Genomic DNA, 16,429 nt, shown 5'->3' with positions numbered 1-16,429 from the left:
CGGCACCTCCGACAGCCGGAGCTGCCCGCGTCCCGTCCGTGCCCAACAGCCGCATCCCTTAGTAGCATCATCGGTTTCCCTTTAAAACTCCTGGAATGTGACATTCAAGGCGAGCCAAATTACAGCCTTAAAAGATTAGTCAGACAAGAAGACATTTGCAGGATATATCCCCTATGTCATCTAATGGGCAATGGAAAAAATTGTCATAAACCACCTGTCTCAGAGCCTTTAAAAATTAAGTGACTTATGTGATTGATGTCTTCCTTTCCCTCTGAACTGTATGACCGATTACAGATGCTTGTTTTCTGGAACAAGAAGTCAGGTGGGATGCACCTAAATCCAACTTTTGTTCTTACTGACATCCCCCATGGGAGGAGAGGGATTTCAGCTCCTACAATACTGCTGCTGAATACTGTATCAGTTTCATGTTGTTACCACATGCTCTCTCATAATGACGTTTGGCAGGTTTTAATATACCTATGAGGTATACTAATAGAGTAATTATTTTTATTCTAACTGATTCATAAGTATTTAGGCACCCTCTACCTGTTATTATGTACCTAGGAGACATTTCTCTTCATCACTGCTATTTATTAGATTATTTATTACAGTGCTTTTAAGACAAACTGGGGGCCCCGGGGAGGATTACCAGCCTGCACAGCAGTATTGCTTATCCCACTCCTCCTGCACAGGCAGCTGTCCTGCTCTATGTGCAGTTAACATGCACACTCTGAAAGGATAACTGCAGTGCTTGAATTTATGTGCTATTTTCTCCTTCGCCACATCTCACAGGACAGTCACAGAGTAATTACTGGTTTTGAGGCAAAGCACTTTTCAATTTCAAAGCAGCAAGGAATTACTTCAGAGAAACCTGCGTAGAACAAGACTAGCAAGATTCATCTTCCAGAAACACATCCATCTCCACCTTGTTGTTGAAGCCTCCCCTGCCTTTTCAGCCTCACACCAGAGGAAGGCTGCATTACACTGCATTAGAGCCACAGCTTTCCTATAGCTGTTCAAATGCTCAGTCACTTCTCCCACCTTCCTTCCCTCTGACTTGTCTGTTCTCACATAGGGCTCTGTCATCAAAGAACGAGAAGTTTACAGATCACAGGACAAAATATTGGCTGGGGCAAGATACCAACATGCAAACCAAAACAAAATTTTATAAAAAGTAAGACTTCAAGGTAGTTGAGGAGCTACTCACAGCTGAAAGAAGGAAAAGTGCATGACAAGGATGGAGGCACAAGCCAGGGCAGCCACACCAGAAAAAAAGTTCTCATGTAAAACTTTTAAGCTGTTTAAAGGCACAGTAAACAACTGATGCAGACAGAAAACTCTATTAATCAAACCACTTTTGCCTTATTCTGGTAATTCCCATCGTTTCTTTAGATTATCACCTGGTAAAACATCGTGTTTAAGTCCCCGTACCACTGAGCACACAGGAGTCACAACAAGCAGCAGGAGAAAAGTTCACAATAGTTTATCAGGCTACAAGAGTCTATTTTCATTTAGACTTTTTTTTTAAGACTAAGCATGTACTTGGCAGAGTTACACTCATTTTCAGTTACACTTGGGTTTGTATTTGGTAGCTTCAGTGATGGCAGCGCCCAGGACCACTCCCGCAGTCTGAAGCAGGGAAGAGGTGATCACAACACACCCATCTTCGGTAAGCTGAGCACTCACAACCCACAAGGACATTTCCATGAAAACCACTACAGTTCACTCCTCTCCTCTTATCATATTTTCCAAAGGCAGCACTGCAGGCTGCAAACATTTGTCCGATATTCAGGTAGTAGGTGAACAGCACCATTAAGGATTGATATTCTTCATCTTCCTCTGTATCAAAGACCATAAACACCCTCCTTGTTTATTAAACTGTCCCTTGGTGGCCATGCACAGCCCCACTGTGCTCTGGCAGTAGGGATCTGCCCCACTTCTTGTAGACTGTTCACCCTCAGAAGTGAGAAGGCAGCAGAGAAGTCGTATCACCTGTGGTATAGGCAGAGCAAGGGGGTTTCTCTTACGAAGGGCCATTGTGTCCTGAGGAGAAGGTTGGTGAACCCCATGAGGTCTTCGGGAGTGTTGGACAAAGGGAGAGTGTCCTACAGAGACATGCAGGCAGAGAAGAGCAAAGGTATGAAAACACATGTTTTTTGTAAGACAGTCTCACTGCCTTGCTAGGGAGAACATTATGGAGATTCCTCCTTTTCTGCTTGCAGGAGTATCAGCCCTTTCCTGTAGGTCAGCCCAGTGAGGAGGTGGGGCAGCCCTGAGGACCAGGATCTCTGCATGGGGAGTTGTGTCCACTCTCCCAAGAAATGGGTCATTTGAGTCCTTTGTGCTCCAGGTGCTTCAGCAGGTTCTGTGCACAGCTGAGTTAGGCACACACTATGAGGCTCTTCCTGGAGGATTGGCTCCTGCAGTGTGGGCACTGCTGGTCAGTAGCCTCCACCTGTACTTTGTGACTGTGTCAGGTCTCAGCAGCTGGCTGGGCTTGCTTAGTGTTAAAGAGAAATCAAGTCTGTCTTGAGCAGGACAGCGCAGAAGGGTTGGCATTGATACATGGTCCACTCCATGCTTTTAATGGCAATAGTGGTTTTCTTGCTTAACTCTGTAAGGTGTTGGGACTTTTTTAGGTTTTGTAGTTTGTTTGGGTTTTTTTAATTCAGGAATTTTGATTCTGACTGCCTACTGTGTTTGTTTCTCTTAACACCCAAGTGTTGAGTCCCCTGTAACATTCAACACCATTTGACATGCTTTTGTGTAACAGTGTAATTCTCCTGAGACTTCATTCTGCACTCTGCTTTAAGCTCAGAAGGAAACAGAGCTGCACACAAAACTGTCTGTACATAGTGAAGCTGGTCAGCATGACCTAGCATTTCCCAGAACGAAATAAACCTCTGGGATAAGTGACTGAGACTGGAGGAATCTGTCTATGGCCAGAATAAAGATGAAGGTGGAGGGGGTATTGGAAGAATGCCTGTACTCCTGAGCAAGCAAACATTTTTTGTATTTTGAAAAAATAACTGAATAAAAGGTGAAAGGACAGCACAACTGCCTGCCCTACAAACTATTGCCCTGTGTCCCCAGATCATTGGGTAACTTCTGTCTCCCTCCAGTCCCTGAATTTTGGCTGGAGTTTTGCAGGGTCTGAATGAAGTCAAACCCCATGAGACTGCATCATGGGAGCTCAGGCACACAGGCCAAGGCAAATCAATATAAGCTGCACTTGAAAGGCTAAAATGGGATGTGCTCCAACTGTGAAAGGATCCCGGAGACTGCTGCAGAGGGTTGCAGTAGATTACACCTTACTGATGCTGGAGGAGGCAGAAGAAAGTGCTGAGTGGCCTCTCTGCACCTGCCCAAGAGTTTGTCCTTTGGCATCACAGAAGTGACTTCTCCCTTCAGCAGTAGGTTGCAGGTGCTGTGTACTTTTGGTTTTGCACACAATTAGGTCTTGACTGCATTTAGCAGACATTCTAGAAATAGAGAATTGCTTTACTTAGCTCCCTTAACAGAGGATAAGAGAATCTGGTGCTGTCAGCAGGTATCTCCAGCTGGCTCTGTTCTCTGGATGTCATCTTCTTACCTCGTTAGAAGGCAACAGGGACGAAGGCACAGCCTCTGTGCCAGGGCCAGTATTGCTGGGAGGAGAACCCTGTTCAAGGCTCAGCTACATGATAAGTCACTACAGACAACAGTTTTCCCTTCAGTAACCTGCCAGCTTTTGGAAAACACTTCAGACATGTAAGTGAAAACGTTGCACCTGAGCTGTGAGCAGTTGTTTTGCCTCTTTTCCCCCCACCCATCAGCTTTACTTGTATTGGCACTTGGCGAACTGGGAGATGACTGCAAATTTCTGCACACACACAACAGCGCAGGCCCCAGGCAGAGCTCAGTCTCTGCAGTTGGGGTTTCTGTGACAGGTATTTCGAGTAGGTGTGAGTCAAGAGCACCCAACTTATTTGCACTTGAGAGGCACAGCAGTGAAGAAGACCAAACAGGGGCCCTGAGATCAGGAGGGTTTTCTGCTCACCCAGAGCAAGCCATGTTGTTCTGATGAAAAGAAACCTCATAAAGAGGTATTAAGGGGAAAGGTGCCTGTTGTGCCATTGCTCATGATTTTTGGGAATAGTAGGTGGAAGATACCTCAGCAAACTGAATTCCCACCTTCTTGCACAAATACTTAGCATATGCCATTCCGTGACCATGAAGCAGACATCCCCCCACCAGGAGGGATACTGCAGAATGAAGGGGAATGACACTTTCCCCCGTAACTATGGGTGCACTCACAGATTGTGTGGCTGCCTGTACATTCATCTGCCTTCAAATAGTGCCTGTGTAGAAAAACAAAGTGAACTGTGGTGACTCCTTCACACCGAGAAGCATCTAATTACAGCTGTGCAGAAAACAGAGAAAATACCTGCGCTTGTGTTCAGCAATGTATGGGATCAGGGCACGCACCTGAGCTGGCAGGGTTAATAGTACTATGTATGAGGAGTCCCATCCTTGATCCAGAAAGATCTTTAAAGGCAAGCTTATCCTCAATAATAGCAGTAAATCTTTTATAATCAAGGCTTACAGTTATCTTTGCATTCTTAAGTATCTCGCTGCTTGGGGAAATTAATACTCAAGCCCCTGATTTTTATGGTATTTAAGAAGTAAGCTTGCTTGGTCCAGGCATTGGGATGGATCCAGAGAGAGTCACTGTGCACTGCATAGCCTGGCTGGGGCAGGGAGGGCTTGGAGGGGCATGGAGGTGTGCGAGGAGAGACATAGCGGGGCTGGGAATAGGGGCTCAAGAGAGGGTGTGTGTTATGCAAACTATGCTGTAGAACTGAAATGTGGGATTCAAAGATGTTCCTTAAAGTAGGAGGAATTTCCTCCACTCAAAGTCCTCTCAGCCTTAGGTTAGAGTGAAAGAATGAAAAGTGGGTTAATGGCAGAAGTCAAGACCCTCAAACCTACCCACACACCGCCAGTAATATAGTTCTGATAAAAGGGAAGCAGCTGCCTGTCCTGTCACACCAGTGTAAGTGCTTCTCCCTTGGGCATCTGCCTGTGAGCAAAGCAAGCCCCTAAAACTCACTCTAAGATAACAGTTTGAGTCTTAGGGTTTTTGTCTTGAACTTTCATTCAAGTCTTTTGCTGTTGCTTCCTTCTTGTGACTTATGAACAGCTCCAGGTTCTGCCTGACCTTGCTGGATGTGAGAGTTGAGACAGGAAATATCCAGGTGGCTTCTGTTTTCCTCCTCTGTAATTCCTGTGCGCTGGTCTCTCTATCTTTCTGCTATGTCTTTTCTCTTCCCCTCTGTTTTTTTTCCCTCCTTCAGCCTTTCCTTTCCCTTTTTCTGTCCTTATGCTGGGCTCTTTGGCTGGATAGGAGAATGGGCACAATCTGCCACTGTGTCCGTCCAAGGACTGGAAGGGCACCCCACCGCTGTCTGACACAGCTCAGAGGAGAAGCAGTTTAATGGCTCCATTATCCAGGAGGGCTCCTGACTTTGTTTGTCATGCAGAGCTCTCACTGTGACCATGACTTGTAACATTTGCAATCCTCCATTTACCAGGAGACATCACAGCACCCTCCCTGACCTATGGAGGTCTTTGCCAACAAGTGGACTTAGCCTATCCCTTGGGAGAGCACTGCTGGCTGCCCAGCTCTGCCTGGGCAAACCAGATGCATGGCCCTGGTAGTAGCCTGTGAAGAGCTGTGTTGCAAACAAGGAGACATTTCACACCCCACACCTTCTGCCAAAACCTCTCACACACCAATCTGGCTTCTCCAGGGGACATCTAGAGTAGTATGTACTTTGAAAAGAAAATAACAGACACCCCAAGCTGTGCCACAAATTTGGAAGAACGTTCATTATGCTGTTCAATTCTCACTGGTGTGCTGAGTATGAGAAGGAAGAGGGCAGAAGAATGAACACAGACTAGGTCAGGCAGCATAGCTTTGAGTTACGGTCAGCTGTACAGAGTGAGCCTTTTTCTCCAATTCTTAAATAAGAAATGTTATGCAGTGGCTCAGAACCACCACTGATAATTAATCATGCGAAGCAAACTGTGACATAGAGATGAGGTACTAAAATGACAACTGTTCTGGCATTGGTGGTGTATGATTATCAATGCTGAAGATAAATCTGTACGGAAACAGCAGCCTCAGCAATGCAAAGAGCACTGTTGGGATTCCCACTGCCTGTCTCCCTATATGCCTAACAGAAGTGTCCCCCACCTTGGTGAAATTAAAAAGCCTTCTAGACTAGATTTTCACTAGGTCAGTGAAGTAAAAAGGATTTTGCAGACAGCTTTCTCAACAAACCAGAAAACATTAGTGGAGCACATGAAACGGGGAGAGAGCTGGAGGCAGCACATAGGTCATTGTGTAGTTCGCAGCATCCAGCAGCTTGAGCTGCAGCAGCAGCAGACACTGTGTTTGGAAAGAACTGAAGGATCAATCCCAAATCCATCATTCCCAAATCTTGCTTGAAGTCTGCAAGGCCACACGGTGAATGATGGTGGGGGCATCTCTCCTGCCTGGCCCGCTGTCTCAGCTGTTTGACAGCCTGGTACAGGCAGTCCTGCTCACCCAGGGTGGGGAGGTGGCACATAAACACCAGCTCAGTGAAACAGCTCTCATCAAAGCTGGGCCTCATCACAACACCCTGGTAATTAATAGTCTAGTGCTTTTTTTTTTGGTTTCTAGCCTGTACATTAGTTGTACTTCCACTTGCTCCTTCTCTCATCACCACAGGGGTTAAACTGTCCCAGCAGGCCACAAGCCTCCATTTCCACACTGCACTGAATCAAACCTTCCCCTGCAGACACATCCCCACACATTACAAAAGAAATGCCTTTTCTCGGACTCTATTAACCAATTTTGAGAAGGAGCAAAGAAACAGTTGAAAAAGCAGTGATTTATATGATCAAGCACCGGGGCAACCCACACGCAAAAAGCTGCTTCTTAATTCTTCCTAGAGTGAGTTAGAGGTAAAGAAAGAGCAGTACACAAAAAGCAGCCCTTCCCTTTTGATCCCAACTGCTTTAAAGCCTGCATGCTACTCAGGAAGCCTTTCTCTTTCACAACCCCAATGGTTTAGTACTTCAAGTACCACTGGGTCATTTCTATTTATGGAGATCAAAAATCTCACCTCTAGGTTGTAACAGTGGAGGACAAAACAGAACCTAAAGAGAGCCTGGTCACTGAGTTATGGGCCTGGAGGCTACTTTCCCTCCATGCTAGATCCTTGGAGTCCTAAAGTAACCTGACAACTGCTGCTGTCTAGGCACAAGGGGAGGAGAGGGGTGCAGCAGGAAGAATGAAGATTATTATCTCCAGCAGCAACAGTCAGTCTTGCATGTTCATCCCCAGCAGCAGCTGGATGTCACACTACACAGGGTACAGTGGGGAAGGAAGACAGTCACTAATCTTGTCACTTGACATCTTAAACTAAGTAACATTAGAAACAGGTCATTCCTCTTCCCCAGGCTTTGATTAGATTGACTCCACTCATGACTCCAAGACTGGTTTCTAGTCAAGTCACCAGACTGGTACTTGGGCTCATGTTCCTTCTGACTCTTGGCTATGCAGCTGGAGATGAGAACATGTGTCTAACCTGCAAGGTTAGAGGCAGAGGAAATTTAGTTAGCTGCACTTTCTCAACCAAAGGTTATAATATTTCTTTCTTGTTTTAAGTACCTCAGCTCCCAAAAGGAGCTAAGCTAAGCTCTCTGTTTTGCTCCACCCTTCACTTTTGGCTCAGAGTTCTGGGTTCCCCCAGAGCAAAATCCCAGTTCCAAATCAGAAATGCTGGTGTGGTGTGGGCCATGACTGTATCTGCCCTTATGTTTCTGATTCTGTGGGGAGCATGTAGGTGCCTCAGAAATAGTTTTGACTATCCAGGCTGAGAGGAGAATGGTTTGACTTCCAGCCAAAATGAGGGTCTTGTGATCCAAAAGGACTGTGTTTGGGGGCCTGCCAAATCAGCAAATGATCTGCTATAAAGCATTGAGACAGAGCTGGCTGCACAGACAGGCAGCACAGTCATTCATTGAAAGCTGGAGACACACTCCATTGCAGCGGGGAGACCAGTCAGCACAAGGATGAATGGTTAGGAATCAAAGCCACCAGCATTCTTGAGGAAATCGGGCTTTATGTGGAGCAGCAGGTTCCAGTTCCTAGAAACTGTGGGGATGTAACTGATGGTTTTGTACCATTTTCCTGGTATTTTGCCCAGTAGCTGTGTCCTCCCTCTGGCTGTGCAGTAGAACAGAGGTCAGATTTAACTCTGCTTTCATGCACATCTGGGATTCCCTGCTGAAAGGTTGCCTTCCTGGGGCATTGCGGCCAAAATCATCTTTCTTCAAAAATGCTGCCTTATCCTGAGGTGTTACAGGAAAGGAGCAGGAACGCCATCACCAGCACCAGGGGAGCTGCATGGGCACCCACCTGCTGCCTGAGCAGGCCCAAACAGCATGGTGCAGAGAAGGTGTCAGCTCAAGACAGCAAGAACAAACTGATTATAAACAAGATTTGCAATGCACATAGACAGCCGTGACAGGGGCCTGGCTTTGCTTTCCAACAGCAGGAAGGTCTTCCATAGGACATTATCCATAATATACTAAAAGGATCAAGTCCAAACTACACATCCTAAAATAATACGCCACACTTGTGCACTTTAAATTAGATATTTAAAAGAGGAATTCACAGCTATTATAAATATAGGAAATAGCATGCTTGGGAAAAATGAAACTCAGAGAGGCTGTGATCAAAGATAAGCTTGACACATTAAAACAAGCCTATTTCCCTAGCCTGGGCATGGCTCAGGACTGTCTTACCCCTTGATCCTGTGTATAAGCAGATAGTAAAATGCAGTTATTGAACCATGCCAGGGTATGAAAATAAGATTGTCACATCTCGGCTAATCACCTCTCCTTTTGCTACAGAAGCTGCCTGAATTGGTTGCCAGAGATACACAAACAGAGCAGACTTCTGTCTTCCTCTGAGCAACAAGACAGCTCAGTTGGCTGCTACTGCAGCATCCAGGCCTAATGGCAAGGGCATTAGTGAGGCCTGTTTGTGACAAGGGGTACAGGGAAGCAGAGGGAAAGCTGCAGAAGGAAGTTGGCAGCTGAACTAAGCAGACCCTGCAATGCTGTTCTTAGGTGCTCTTGAAACGTGCTGCCCCTTTCTCAGTGCAGTCTCTGCGCCCATTTCTCAGATGACCCTTGGCTGACTTATTCTTGGAGCAGCAGCTCCTTCTCAGATATCATCATGTGGATTTAAAGCACTTTCCCCCATCTGAAGGAAAATCATTGGCGTAAGCATCTGCCAGCTGAGATGGTGTCTGTGTGCATTTCAGACTGAGCTGCCACAGCTCTTGCAGCACAGCACACACTGGCAAACATGCCTGCTGTTGAGAGAGCCACAGCCAAGTATGGGAACATCAGCAGGTTCTCTGCATATGTGAGGGCCACACACCAGACCAAGGTATCTTACATTGTAAGTGGCCAACGTGCCAGACAATGTTTTACATTGTAAATGGTCAGTGGGCTGCAAAATGTCACCCTGACTTCTTATCCAGAAGGGAAGTATCAATTACCTCCAGGAGAGAGCACATTTTGTAGGAATAAAAGAAGAGTTAAGTCAGGGAATCCAGATAGCCCAGTCTATGCCCTGTTCCATCTTTCAGTCTGAGCTTTCTGAGAGAGACAGGCTGGTAGGCTCAATTCTTTTATTCTCAGTATGCCTCAGACAAGTTCAACCTTGCAAGCTGATTGTATCCCACCTTGCCTTCTAGCTTTGCAACCACTCTGAGCAGAAGTGCCCTGTGAGAATGTTGTCTTTCACAAGTTCTTCTGTCTTGACAATCTCATTTCAGACAAGAGTATCGCCCATGGACTGGAGCAAAACCATCCAAGCCTATAAAGTCAAAACAAGGCTTCATTATCCCAGAAGACCATTTTGTTCAAGAGACAAGCTACAAGGCAGACTTTAAGGTAATTAGCAGTTTTTAAAAATCCTAAAATCAATGCGAATAATGCCCACAGTACACATCAGGAACTCCTCATATTTGATCATTGTAGTGCATGTAGGATAAAGCCATATCCTCATTGACTACTGTTTTGTCACTGCCCATTAGGTAATGTGGCCATCCCTTGCCTTCAGAAAGGCATGCTAGACAATGTCATACTGTAATTGATCATCATTCAACCCAAGACCAAAATTTTAAACTGCATGACAGAAAGTTCAAGATTTACGATTCCCTCAGCTGGATACCTTATATAAAAGGTGTGTGTCATCACCTCTCTGTGTGTAAGGTGCCATTAACACCTTCTGCACTAACTTGGAGCAGTCAGTGTGCACGAGCACTAGGGCTGCAGAGTGAGATTCAGCCTCTGGGCACAGGTGTTTGCCTGGGAATCTTTGCAGATCACTGCCTAAGGAACAGCACCTGCCCAGACAGCACAAAACTCCCCCTTGCTGGTGTGGGCAGAAGCTGCCCCTGCTATGAATGCCAAGGAGGACATAGCTGTGATGAACAGACAAGCTGCACAGCTCTGAGACTTCCTTGGGATTTCCCTGTGAGTTTCTCAACTTTTTCTGTGAGTTTCTCTATACCATCAAAGATAATTTTCTTATTGTGAAATGCATGTACTAGTGAAAATCCCATGAGGAGACATTCTGTACTCAGCGTGTTCCCTGACAGGGCCCCCCACACTCCCCATCCCCATAAGAAAGGGAAGTGCACACTGACAAGGCTCTGTTGTAGCTGCTTTTTGCATCAGACCACGAAAGAGAACAGCACCTCCCATCCAACCACGGGAGTTGTTCGCAGGCTGCACTGAGTGACTTAGAATGCAGAGCCGGGGCTGGGGTGGAACTCCCTAGCTGCAATGTGCTGTGCCAGTAGAGGTAATAGCAGCTACTCCAGGGCCACATGTAAAAAGTAAATCTTTGCCTTGGAGGAGACAAGGAAGAAGTGTTTAATCAGCAGACAGTCAAGTGCCTCCTCCGCAGAGGATTGCTGGCACACTGCTGCGACAAGGCTCACGATGGGTACAGCCAGCTATGCTGAAAGTGGGACAGTGACCTCAGGCAAAACAGAATTTGCAAACCTCACCAAAACTTCCTTCTTGCTCTGATTAGTCTGGGCTGCTTACTGAGGTGCAGCAATGAGGATAGACCTTGCATTTAACACTTAAACCTTGTATTTGACCCTTGTTAATTTAATTTTGCATTTTGACCCTAAGGGGTCAAAATACAGTGTTTTCCAATTTGTCAGATAGGATGCAAAGAAGGGGGTCCTAGATAAACCCCTGAAGGTCCCTTTCCCAGTTCTTGAGGAAGGGAAGGAGAAGTCTAAAATCCCAGACACAAACACTTGCTACCAAGGACGCTGTACTCTGAATCATGCAAGCAAAGGTCCCACCTCCTGGAGCCCCAAGGCACCATCAGAATCTTCCTAACAGACAGCATGGCAAAGGTGTAGTGAGGAATGAAGATGGTGCCAAGGAGCCACCAGTTCAAAGAGAAGTCAGACTCTCCCTGGTTCAGACACCATCTCAGCTGGCCATTAGGACTTTCCCTCTTACCTGAAGTCCCTGGCTTTGCCAGACATGTCAGAATCAGGTTTATATGTCCTGACAGCCTGCATGTAGAACTCAGGCTGCTGGTTCTCCCCAGCCACTGAGCTGTGCATATACTGTTTGTGACAACTCACTTGTTCCTTAGTGTGTCAGATGCATCCCCAGAGGAATGGAAAAATCAGAACAATGAAACAACATCAACCAGAGATCAATAGCTTTCCCTATTTCCCTATACTCTCTTTGCCTGTAGTTTTGCACTTCTTTCTTTGTTTGGATGCAGCAAACCCAGCAGAGCATTCTACCCTTTCATGTTTTATGGCCAGATTCACCCCAAGTCCTGGGCTGGATGCACATCTATGGCCAGTCCTATTTCAAATCCTTTGAGTTTTCAGCATTAGGGATGACAGAAGCACCCAGGTGTCCTTCATGCTTCAGTACAACTACAGCAGCTACATATTGCATGAAATTCTGATTCCACAGACATCAGAGAAAGCAACCATTGTTATCTTTGCCTTTCCTCCAGACGTGAGAAGTTTACATCCTTATCCAAGTCCTTGCAGTTTAACAGCCTGGCATGTCCAGTAACCAGTTTTTCTCCTTTGGGTCCTCCAGGTCTGCACCTCTATTCACAGCAGACATAGATTGTGGCCCCATAAAGCATTACAACGGAGCATTTTGATGGATCCTGGATGGCATTCTCCAAAAGGCTAAGGACCAGACACACACCACTGTAATTTCTCTCACTTAAATCCAGCACCCATCCAGCAGTGAATTTGTTGTGATGCTCATAGAGTGTTTGCCAGCAGGGCTTTGTGAAGAGGCAGCTCTTCATCGTGCAGAGGCCGAGTCCAGCCAAAGCCTGCCCAGCATCCCAAGGGCTAGGTTACAACTAAACCCCTCCTCGCTGGCCCAACATCATACCTGCCCTTGAATCAACCTGTGCAGCAAGGCCAATCTCACTGATGCCTAGCCAAGGGCTAACACCTGTGTAGTGGTCACAGGGAGAGCAGATAGATCCTCATAATACCCCAGTCCCCTCAAACTCTCTAGACAGTTGTATCCTGTGTCACACTAATGTTTCTCTCCCTTCCTCACCCCACTAGATCCCAGAGGTGAAGACCAGGTTCTCCCCCAACCCTTCTGCTGTTTTCCAGGCGCCATCACGGATCCTCAACGTGTGAACCTGGACCCTCCTCACACCCAGGCAGCTTAAACGCGGAGCTTCTGTTAAGATGTATCACTATGCAATTTTGATGAGGAGTGTTAAGATCAAAGAACCGGCGTTATCAAAAGCAGCTCCAGTGATTAATGATATGCACACACACTTTCTGTTAACACAACAAACCGCAAAGCGCTTGGTTCAGAGCTGGCAAAACACACTGCAAGGAGTGACCTAGTTTTTCACAGGAGCAGGTTCATTGCTATGCCAGCTGGCATCACATTAGGAGATTGACTTTGGGCAGCAAAAGCAGGATTGCAGACAACATCCCTACACAGAAATACACAGGGTAGGAGGGAAAACAATCGCAAGTGGGATGGATAATTAAAACCCAAACCAGTTTTATTTAGCAACACCCTCTAAGTAGGCCACTGAAAGACAGGGAGTAGTCTGGCTGACTTCTGAGCTTCTTGAGGGGTTTTGGGAACAGCACCTCAAATGGCATCACCAGAAAGCACAGCTTCAAAGGGGCTGGTCTGAACTTCCAGAGTTGTTTTAGAAACTGGAGAAAGCCAATGTCATTGAACTATAAAATAAATCCGGCACATGCAATGTCTTGGGCGTTTAAGGCTGGGAAGCTGGATATTTCCAAAATTGGAGAGCTGATGCAGAAGCAAGAGGGGACTGAACTCCAGGAGGCAGCCCTGACAGCAGTGCACCAGACTGGTTTGGAGAAGAGTGCATGGATACTGTCAGGCACCCACCAGACTCCTCCACAGGAGCTAAGATACTTATGTAATTTGTACAGCTGTTAGGGTGAATGTAAATATTGTACATGGATATTACCTAAAGCAATTTGTGATCCTTTAATGAAAAGGATATGCTTATACTTTTAATAAATGTTAACTCTTTGCATATGCAAGGTGGAAAATATTGCCTTGAAATTCCTAAATTATTGCCTGTACATTGGTAATGCTAATGCTAGGAACAACCACAAGCGAATGTTACTTAGAAATTCTTCTTAAAGAAAAATGTAATGTAGAATGTAAGCCATCTGTCATTTTTAAGATAGGCCATTTCAAGTGTCATTGTTCTGAAGCTGATTTTTTTAGACTGCTGTGCATTGATCTTTTGCTGAGGTACACGTGTTTTAAGAAACGATTTTTTTAGCCTTTGTTCATCAAGACTTTACAATTTCTATTTCAATAACTTATGCAATATAATTAGCCTACTGCTTATTTAATGGATTTACTAATTACTTTGGAAAACAAATTGAAAAACTTTTACTTTGTGTTTGCAACACATGTGTGTTGTCCAGAACAAAGGGAAACTATCCTCAGACTTGAACAGTGATCAGATATTCATTCATCTGTAATGAAACAGACTTTTAACAGGAGGATTTTTTCTTAACCTTCCTACTAGCTGAAGTCTAAGGCAAATTTAATGAACTTCGGGGATTCTGCAAAAACATACATATTGCTGATAATTCCCGTAAGAACAATTTTTGAGCTGTTGGCATGTGAATAGTACTTGGAATACATGCAGACAGCATCTTCTCACTGCATGATGTGAGAATTTAATGGTGCCATCTCTGTTCACTACAGTGGGACTGAACACAACCACCAGAATAGGGAACACCTGCAGTAAGCTGCATTTGGCTGGGACAAGGGATGGCTCTTCCCACACTCATCCTTGGATAAACCTACAGCAATCCCAGTGCTTGCCAAAATAATTTTTCAGGAGATTAATTTTTCAGGAAATTCATTTGAAACATTCAAACTGTGCTAAAAGTTTTGCATGTTAGATGTTTCTAAGAATTCAATCTGCTTGTTTAATCTCTTTATAATGTTTTTAACAGTTTTGTTCAAACAATTTAATTTCATTTCAATTCTGGACTTTATTAACAGCAAGGAAAAAAAAGAAAAAAGGAAATTGTCTATTATCTATTCTTAATTGACTGTATTTCTTAAAAAAAATTACCCAGGTTTAAACAAATTGGTAATATAATAAGCTTGTATTTTATCAAATGGACTGGATTTAATTTAATAAATTAAAATGTATTTTGGCTATTGGTTCTCTCCTATATTTTTTGTTGTTGTTGTTGTAAAATACAACCCTCAGGTATTCAACCTTGCAGTATAATTTGTCACTGCATGTCTGTCTGCCGGGTTGCACGAGCAGGACAGCAGGGCACACTGAATGCCAAGCAAGGTGTCAGGGATGCATTCAGAGCCATCAGCAGTCAATTGCTTACTCCTGGAGCTTACCCCCAGGCGCCGCCCCCAGCAAGGACAGCTTCCAAGGCACATTCAGAGCTGTGGCCCAGCTGCCTGTCTGAGAGCATAGCTGCTTTCCAAAGGAAAGCTGTTGCTCTGCAGAATCCATAATCACTTACAGGACTTTCCCCAGACCTTTTCAAAAGGAAAGCAAACTATTCAGCAAGCAGTCCATGACTGTGAGTGGGAAGAGGGGGTGAACCAACGACACCAGTGTGCTGCACTCCCTATCGAATGCACAGAGGTTAGATCCACTTCGATGTAGATGCCATGTTCTGAAGACCCCTTTCTGCAGTACCCACACTGTGCCCTGTAAAGTTTCACCTCAGTTTCATTCTGCCATCTCACACCAATCACAGGAAAAGGTGATAGCTTTGAATGTTAAAAGTGACCATTGCTTTACAGTTATTCCCAAGAACATTTCAGTCAGTAACAGTGCTGAAGACACAACCGGCTTCCCTAGACAGTGCAACAGCTCTTCTAGCTACACCTCAAAAGACTTCCAGGAGAAAGCCAAAGTCTCACAAGCTGCTGCTCAATGAACAGAAGGAAAACTGAGTAGGTACTTACCACTATAAGGTCCAGGGTGATGCCACTCGCTGTCAATGTCTGCAACTTACCTGATTTGTATGAAAAACACCTGCCTCAGCCAAATTAAAAGGTATCACACCAAGTTCCTCTGAAGAAGTCAAATCTACATGAGTTTTGCGGGCTTCAGGGAGCAGTGATGCCAGGATTGCTTCCAACATTGCTCTCACACTAGAATTTGTCTTCCCAGTTGCTCTGGGCCCATGTCCAAGTCTCTCAAGGATTTTTGACTGTGACTCACACTGCAAGTAAGGGTTATTTGACACATAAAGAAATGTCCTTTAAAAAGGAAGGCTTTACACCTGTAACTTTAGAATGTACTACTTCTAGGGTGACACTGAACCTGCTTGTTTTGTTTAATCCTGCTGACACCTGGCCTGTTGGGATGCTGAAGGTGAGTTTTGTGTCAGGGAGCGGTGAATACCTGCACTGCCACATGCTCAATTTAAGCTTTGGCGTGGGAAATACACCATTGCTCAGGAGAGTTCTTGTTGTGAACTTGGAAAATTCACAAGCAGCACAATACTGATTTGCTTGCTTTCATAAAGTGCACATTTCTCTCTACATTACACTAATTTCTTTGTGAACAATCAGATGCAAACCGGGCTGGTGTCCAGCGCTGGCAGGGGGACGGTGGGATCTTTGAGGGGAGGGAGCTGAGGAGGGGTCTCTGTGAGGGGAAGGGGAATCATGGAGGAGGGGTATGTCTCTGGGGGCAGGGGGTCAGAGGGGGAAGTCCCTGTGTGGCGGTCTCAGTGAGGGAATGGGGGGCCTCTGTGAGGGGAGGGAGCTATGGGAGGGTCTCTGTGAGGGG

The 16,429-nt window shown here is 45.5% G+C and overlaps 1 long non-coding RNA gene across 3 annotated transcripts; it reads left to right on the top strand.

The window, feature by feature from the left end:
* The first annotated feature begins 21 nt into the window (after nucleotides 1–21).
* On the top strand, nucleotides 22–14,820 carry LOC108445337. 3 transcript variants are annotated; one of them, XR_001860161.1, is made up of 3 exons: nucleotides 22–1,669; nucleotides 9,885–10,002; nucleotides 12,696–14,820. It is a non-coding gene; the product is annotated as an uncharacterized LOC108445337 (long non-coding RNA). The 3 variants fall into 3 exon arrangements; XR_001860162.1 differs by lacking the exon at nucleotides 22–1,669 and adding an exon at nucleotides 1,694–3,750; XR_001860160.1 differs by lacking the exon at nucleotides 22–1,669 and having other exon boundaries at nucleotides 4,756–10,002.
* Nucleotides 14,821–16,429: the final 1,609 nt, after the last annotated feature.

Source organism: Corvus brachyrhynchos, unplaced genomic scaffold, assembly GCF_000691975.1.
Source record: "Corvus brachyrhynchos isolate BGI_N302 unplaced genomic scaffold, ASM69197v1 scaffold223, whole genome shotgun sequence".
Classification (NCBI taxonomy): domain Eukaryota; kingdom Metazoa; phylum Chordata; class Aves; order Passeriformes; family Corvidae; genus Corvus; species Corvus brachyrhynchos.
This window is presented reverse-complemented; position numbering and strand designations above follow the sequence as displayed.